Source organism: Orycteropus afer, unplaced genomic scaffold (assembly GCF_000298275.1).
Source record: "Orycteropus afer afer isolate SDZICR_OR568_19922 unplaced genomic scaffold, OryAfe1.0 scaffold00547, whole genome shotgun sequence".
Taxonomy (NCBI): domain Eukaryota; kingdom Metazoa; phylum Chordata; class Mammalia; order Tubulidentata; family Orycteropodidae; genus Orycteropus; species Orycteropus afer.
Genome location: NW_006922134.1, coordinates 1,606,199 through 1,614,335, shown reverse-complemented (window position 1 = coordinate 1,614,335; position 8,137 = coordinate 1,606,199).

Here is an 8,137-nt window from a genome sequence, read left to right as displayed (position 1 = left end):
TTGAACCACCAGCCTTCTGATTAGCAGTCAAGTGCCTTAGGCACTATGCTACCAGAGCTCCCATTATTTGATATGGAAAATGTATTTTCATGATTTTTGTGTAGAACAAAATATGAGAAATCAGCAACAATGTTCCCCAATTTGTTTTGAAATGCTTTCTGGTACCGGACAGTTTTTAGAGGTCTCAATTCAATTACCTTATCCCTTTCAAGCATATCAGCAGATATTGACTGCAGCCTCTCAGGCATGGTCTAAGTTACCAGCAAAAGGACCTGATAAATCTAGCTTTACAAAAATTATACAAAGACCTACAGAACCCTCTAAACAATTTGTAGATAAGATAAGTATAGCAGTGTCTCAAAGTATTATTGATAGCATGGCTGCTAATATTTTAATTAAACAATTGGCTTATGATAATACCAATAGAAATTGTAAACAGGCTATTAGGGCTACCAAGGAAGCAAAAAAGTCAGAGGTTTGTGCTGTTTTACCTGTTTTTCAGGATTTCTCATACCAAACACTTAATATTGTGAGTGACAGCCAGTATGTAGTTCATTTACTCACCCATGTCAAGACTGGCAAAATCAAACATATATCTAATGAAGAATTATTAACTTTTTTTTTTTTTTTAATTTACAAAAGGCAGTACAAGAGTGTTTTGATCTGTTTTACGTCATACACATTAGAACCCATACCCCCTTGGTGGGCTCTCTCACTCAAGGAAATAAACGCCTGGATGAACAACTCTGTTTTCTTGTATAGGAAGCTATCCAATCACATGCTTCTTTTCATCAAAATAGTCCTAGTTTATGTAAACAATTCCAACTTACTAGAGAACAGGCTAGACAGATAATAAAAAACTATTCTTCTTGCAATGTGCATCTCCCTGTGCCACATTATGGCTTAAGCCCTCATGGGCTTTGAACCAACGATGTTTAGCAAATGGATGTCACCCATGTACCTTCTTTTGGAAAACAGTCTTTTGTACATGCTACAGTAGACACATATTCTGGGTTCACTATGGCTTCTACCTTAACAGGCAAGGCAGTAAAGCATGTTATCCATCATTTATTACATTATTTTCCTTTTTGTGGACCTCCTAAACAGTTAAAAACAGACAATGGTCCAGCATACACAGGTAAGTCTCTTTTACATATTGTTCCTTTTATTCTATCAACCTTTCTACTGGCATTCCTTACAATCCTCAAGGCCAGAGCATAATAGAAAGAAAACATCAAACTATAAAACTTTATTTAGAAAAACAAAAGGGGAGTAACAGGGGAATATTGGAACAGCCCTATGAAAAGATTAAATAATGTCTTATATACTTTAAATTTTTTGAACTATGACACTGATGGGCAGTCTGCTGCCGATAGATATTTTCTAAAGGTGAAAGGAGATACCACCTCAGTCAAAGTTTGGTGGAAGGATGTAGTGACAGGGCAATGGAAAGGACCAGATCCATTATTAACGTGGAGATGAGGGTATGCTTTTGTCTTTCCAGAAAACAATGACAAGCCTATATGGGTACCGGAGAGACTTGTCTGACATAATGGTTCACATCCAGTGCCAACTTCAACAGCTGTCACTACTAGATTGTCAGAGGAGGCATCAACTACTGAGTCATCAGACCAGAGAAGTTACACTGCCGACTTGAGGCAGATTAAAGCCTTATCTCACAAGGCTGCAAGTATGGTTCAAGCTTTAAACCAGCCTCAGACCCTGGAAATGATATTTTTAGCCATGGTAGCATTACTGTCAATTTCAATTACTCCTGTAGCAACTGAAACTTCATTGGGTATATTTGTTTCATCCACCTTGGGTGCAACCTGTTACATATTAGGATATTCCTGTTTTTATTAATGACACCAAGTGGCTTGGAGTAAATTGTGCAAAGTCCATATAAAAATTATTAAAAGGAGAAAGCTTAATGAATTATACAGGTCTTGCAACAAAAATACCAATTTGTTTTACTCAAAATAATTATAGTCCCTTACTGTGCCTAAAGTTAATATAAAAAAATGTGCTGGGTGTCTGGAAATGATAGTTTTTATGTACTTAAAAACTTGCTTAGTGTTATATCACCTTTGGATTGGTACACACCACTACAAGAAGTAGAATATTCTAAAAAACGTGCTTATTGGGGAATATCAAAATTTTCTACAAATGGCAATGATGCAGACATTAATCCAAATAATCAATCTAAGGTTAAATCCCCTGTGTTACACTGTCCTAATATTTTCAAATTGGGAAGGCTATCCACCTTGGTTCAGATGTTTTTCTGGTTACCTAGTGCCACTCTGACAAGAAATATACCACAAATTCCCATTTGGCCTTAACAAACAAATTTATTGTTACAATTTGGAGGTTTTAAGTCCAAGTTCAAAGTGCCAAGCTCTAGGGGCTGGGTGAAAGCCCCTCAATCTTGGGGTCCAGCTCTGTCTCCTGCTCCTGGCCCACTGAAGCTAGAGGCTTTTCTTCACTCAGACAGCTGTTGGCTGTTGAGAATGAGAAGTCCCAAGGTTTACAAGTAAAAAGGTACAGTCCCGATGTTACCAAACCACACAGCAGGCCATTAACTTAAGTCCATTGTAAGTCCCAAGGTTGGCAGAGCATAAAAGGCTGCTGAGCAATGACACAGCTACATGCAGGATCCAAGCGTGCCATAGGCTAGAAACTATCCCCAAGGCTTCTCCTTATATACAAGAAGCAGATATCCCAAAGGCAGCTACCCAGCTGCTTGAGGGAGATCCCACCATGGAGCTGATTTCCAGTCTCATCATGGGGAATAACTACCACCAGCTGCCCAGCCAATCAACCAGGCCCAGACAAATTGACATACAAACATAACCACCACAATTCCACCCCTTGTCAACTTGGCACCTGTACAGATCTTCAATGGGTCGTATCTGTACAGGTCTACTCCACTGGGTGGCTCCAGTCCCCTAGTTCCTGAGTGGTGACTTCACCCCCTTGGCCTGGCAGGCCCCATTCCTCTCCATCTTGGGCATGGCAGCCCTGCCCCCTCCTCACTCTTGGGCAGCAGCTATGGCTCCATCCCACTGGCTCACATGAACGAGCAGAACCCACTTGGAGAAGGTCTCACTCCAAAACCTAGGGGGTTGTGGTGGTTCCACCCCAAAAGGCCATGGTCCTACCCTTTCCGGCTGAGGCAGCTCTGCTTCCATTTCCTTGGTGTCTCTGCTTCTGCCAATTAATGCCGAATGCAACCCACTCCGCGGGAAAGCTTCCTGCCCTAAAAACACTCAGCTTTCTTGCTCCATGGGCTGGCCAACCTGCTACTCCATTTCATGCTGGTCTTCTCTACCAATTAATGCCCAAAGGCAACCCACTCCACCAGGAAACCACTTAAACAAAGGCATCAAGCTTTCTCCTCCATGGGCTGGTAAGGCTGTCGCTGTTTCATGCCGATTCTCTTGGCTCTGCACCTGCCATCTCTCATACCAGTCTCTGGGCTCTGTTCCTGCCATCTGTCATGTTCTGGGGTCTCTGCCAGGTTGTCAGGTCAAGGACACACTCCACTCCTGTTTCCACTCCTGGTACCATATTATGTTCTGGCTACCTAGTGCCGCTCGGACAAGAAATATACCACAAATGGGATGGCCTTAACAAACAAGAGTTTATTCTTACAATATGGAGGCTTTAAGTCCAAGTTCAAAGTGCCAAGCTGTAGGTCTGGGTGAAAGCCCCTCAACCTTGGGGTCCAGTTCTGCCTCCTGCTCTTGGCCCACTGAATGAAGCTAGAGGCATTTCTTCCCTCAGACAGCTGCTGGCTGCTGAGACTGAGAAGCCCCAAGGTTGACAAGTGAAAAGGCACAGTCCCGATGTTACCAAACCATACGGCAGGCCATTAACTTAAGTCCATTGTAAGTCCCAAGGTTGGCAGAGCATAACAAACTGTTGAGCAATGACACGGCTACATGCAGGGTCCAAGCATGTCATAGGCTAGAGACTATCCCCAAGGCTTCTCCTTATATACAGAAAGCAGACACCATCCCGAAGGCAGCTACCCAGTTGCTTGTGGTAGATCCCAACATGGAATTGATTGCCAGTCTCATCACGAGGAATAACTACCACCGGCTTCCCAGCCAATCAACCAGGCCCAGCCAAGTTGACATACAAACATAACCACTACAGATGTCATCTACGATTTTCCAGAAAAGTAATCTTATCATTAACCACTAACCCCAAGTCGCATTGGGATCTACAGTACCTTCCTGACTGGGGTGACTATGCTAGCCTTAACTATATTCCAGATTCAATTCAGACACCAGATGCCTTTCCTGGAGGGTTCCTGAAAATATCTTGCAGGTTCCTGAAGGACCTATGCAATAGACTTTGGAGACTATTTGCAGTAAAGGGAAAGACCTATCCAATAGACTTTGGAGACTATTTGCAGTAGTGGGTTCAGTGAATCATTCTGCTTATATGGGAAGTGATACCATTGGACAGGAAATGCATGGAGATCGCATCAACATTCGAGCGTGTGTTTGACCCCTGAACACCCTTATGCTAGCACATAGATATAATAATTGTACTACAAATATTAACATAAGTTGTTTAAATATTTTTGAAACTAATGATACTTTAGGATACTATTATTGGAATGTGACTTGTAATAACTGTTTGTTAACTCAGTGCTTAACTTCAACTGATCAATATGCATTAATAGTAACACAGCCACACTATATAACCTTACCAGTTAATATTTCAGACAGATGGTTTCATTGGGCAGGAGAACATTCAATGTACTTAGAACATCAAGGGCTTAGTAGATCTAAGCATTTCATTGGACTTTTGATTGCAGGCATAACTGCTCTTGCCACAATGATAACTACTACGACTGTGGCTGCTGTTATACTACGATCCTTTATTCAGACAGCCCAATATGCAAATGAGATTGCCCAAAATACCGTAAAGGCATTAGTGGATCAATAAAATATTGATCAGGATTTTAAACTCAAAGTAGATATGTTAGAGGAAGGGGTACTATCATTAGGAGTAAGGCAGGAATTACATTGTGATTATTGGTATGAATACATATGTGTGACATCATACCCTGTGAATTTCAGTGATCCTGAATTCACTTGGGAAAAAAATAAAAATGAGAACATTAGGAATATGGCATAGTTCACATATTAGTTTTGAAATTCAGGAATTCCATAAAGATATTCAAAAGATAAGGATAGTCATACACCCATGATTGATCGAAATCAAATTTCAAATTCAGTACTTGATGAATTTAAAAGTCTTATCCCTTTTAAGAGCATTCCTACATTTTTATATCACTTTTGACCATATGTAATAATGTTTTTAATCATACTACTTGTTATTCTTTGGGTCCTGAGATTAATTCAATGTTTAATTTGATCTTTAACTACTGAAGTATGTTTACTTCATTTAAAAAATAAAAAGGGAGGAAATGTTGGAGACCAAGAAAAAGAACATGATTGCAAGGCACATGTTCTAACTACAGTTAAGAGATGTCAAGGCCTCTCTTATGGTTGAATGCTTGCTTGGCTCCAGCTTTGTGTGTGGGGCAGAATGGATACATCAGGCGTCGCTCTAGCAGAATATGAAGGGTGTCCACCTGGCCCCCGTTCCTTTTAAAAAAACTATTAATCCTTTCCTGTGGCTTTGTTTTGTGACTTGTGTGGTTTTGCCAGACCCAGCACCTGTGGACTTTGGACCACAATCTCAGGGGACATCATGCTCAATTGGAACACATAGTTCATAAAAATTTTGTTTTACAACCTAATTTGGTGAGTAGTGACAGGGGTCTTAAAAGCTTTTGAACGGCCATCTAAAATGCACTATTGGTCTCCTATAATCTGGAGCAAAGAAGAATGAAGAAGATCAACGTCATGTGGAAAGAATTAGTCCAAAGATAAGATGGATCATGAGGACCTCAGCCTCCACAACCTGAGACCAGAAGAACTAGATGGTGCCTGCCTACCAATGCCAACTGCTCAGAAAGGGATTAAATCTGGAGATGATGGAGAGTGGGAGGAAAAATGTGGAACAAAATTCAAAAGCACAAAAATGACCAGAAATGCTAGTCAGATATAGACTGGTAGAGCCCCCAAGACTATGGCCCAAAGTTACCCTTCAGGCCTAGAAACTGACTCACTTACATGAATTGGCTCTCAGCCCAACAGTAGAAAGACCTACATACAGAACACCTACCCCAGATTGATGCACCCACTTACTCTTGGGTGATGCACCACTTGGATCAATCAGTCATGAGACACTAGAGGGGTAACACTCATATAGAGGGAAAGCTGGACAGACAGGAATGCATGGATGAGAAGGGCGCAGGAAGGGGGTGGTCACAGGGGGAAGAAGGGAGGAGAGTTTTTTACAGTTGAGGACAGTAGTCGGGTCTGTGAAATCAGATGTGCATGAACTGTTGAATGTAAAACAAGTTTGCAATGTATATTTGCACCCAAATCACAATAAAAATTAAAAAAAGAAGAATCATTAATTTTTTTTGTAATTTCCCTGAAGTAAATTCTTAAGTATGGAACAGTCTATTCTATAAATAGACTTCCTCTCCATTTGGAAGCTTTGTAATTATAACAACTATTCCCTCTTGCTTTGATGGTGTTCTTTACAGATTGACTCCTCTGTTTCTCTATTTACATTTTTTATGAGCTTATTTTGAGAATCTTTTTCTGAGTTGGTTTCTAGCTGTTGGTGTCAAGTGTCATGATTTTAAATTTTCCTCTCTGTTGCAGATTTTCTGTTGGAAGTACTCCCTTTAGCGTGTCTTATAGAGTTGGTCTGGTTTTCACAAATTCCCTTAATTTCTGTTTGTCTGAGAATGTCATAATTTTACCCTCATATTGGAATGTCTTAATTTCACCCTTATATTTCAGGAACAGTTTGGCTGGATACATAATTGTTTGTTGGCAATTCTTTTCCTTTAAAGTTTTCTATATGCCATCCCATGCCTTCTTCTTCTTCTAATTTTTCTGCTTCTTTTTTTTTTTTTTAAGTTTAAATGTTTTATTGTGATTTGGATGAAAGTTTACAGAGCAAATTCATTTTCCATACAGCAGTTCACATACACTTTGTCTCATGACATTGACTGCAATTTCCCACAATTTGACAGCTTCCCTCCCTCTTTCTCTCCAGAATTACCTCTTCCCTGTGTCCTTCCCTCCCATGCACTCCCGTCCTCCCCCCATCTGTCTCCCTATGCATACACAGCACTTCTATTCTCCCATGATTGATCTCTCCAAGGAGTATCTACCTAATGTAAATATTCAGCTCATATGCCTAACTTTTGCTCAGCTGGGAGCCACAAGAGTGGTTTCAATTCCAAACCTGAAGGGCAGCTAGGAGCCATAGTCTCAGTGGTTTCATCAGGCTCTTTCAGACCAGCAAAACTGGTCTCTTTTTTTCTTTTTATGGTTTTGAGTTTTGTTCTACATTGTTCTCCTACTCTATTGAGCATCTCCTACATAGATCCCCCTCTAAGTGGTTGACAATGGTAGCTGGTCACTGTCTAGTTCATAAGAAGCAGCTTTGAGAAAGATCTGTACCTTTTCGCATGCTTGAATCCTGAATGTAGCTGATTCATTATTCAGCAGCCTGCCATGCTGTCTGCCAGTCTTGGGACTCTTTATGGTCTTGAATCAATGCCCTGCTGTGTAGTTTGGTAATATTGGGACTATGCTATTTTTATATGTTGACTTTGGGCTTGTCAGCCTCAGCAGCCAAGAGATGCCTTAGTGAAGAAAGCCTCCAGCTTCAGTGGGCTGGGAACAAGAGGCAGTGCAGAAGCCCAAGGTCAAGGGGCTTTCACCCAGCCCCTAGAGCTTGGCACTCTGAACTAAGACTTCTAGCCTCCAAAACTATAAGAGAATATACTCCTGTTTGTTAAAGCCATCCCATTTGTGGTGTTTTCTGTTAGAGCAGGATGAAGTAACCCAAACACTAGCAAAATTGTGCTGTTGAGGCAGAGGGTTTATTAAAGCTGTAATACAGGAAAGGCCCTAGGCCAATTGCTTCTGATCAGTCTGGGAAGCACTTTCAGGTTTTTCTTTCTTTCTTTTTTTTTTTTTTTTATGTATGAAAATTGTCTTCTTTTTTTCCTTCAGAACTGTAATAT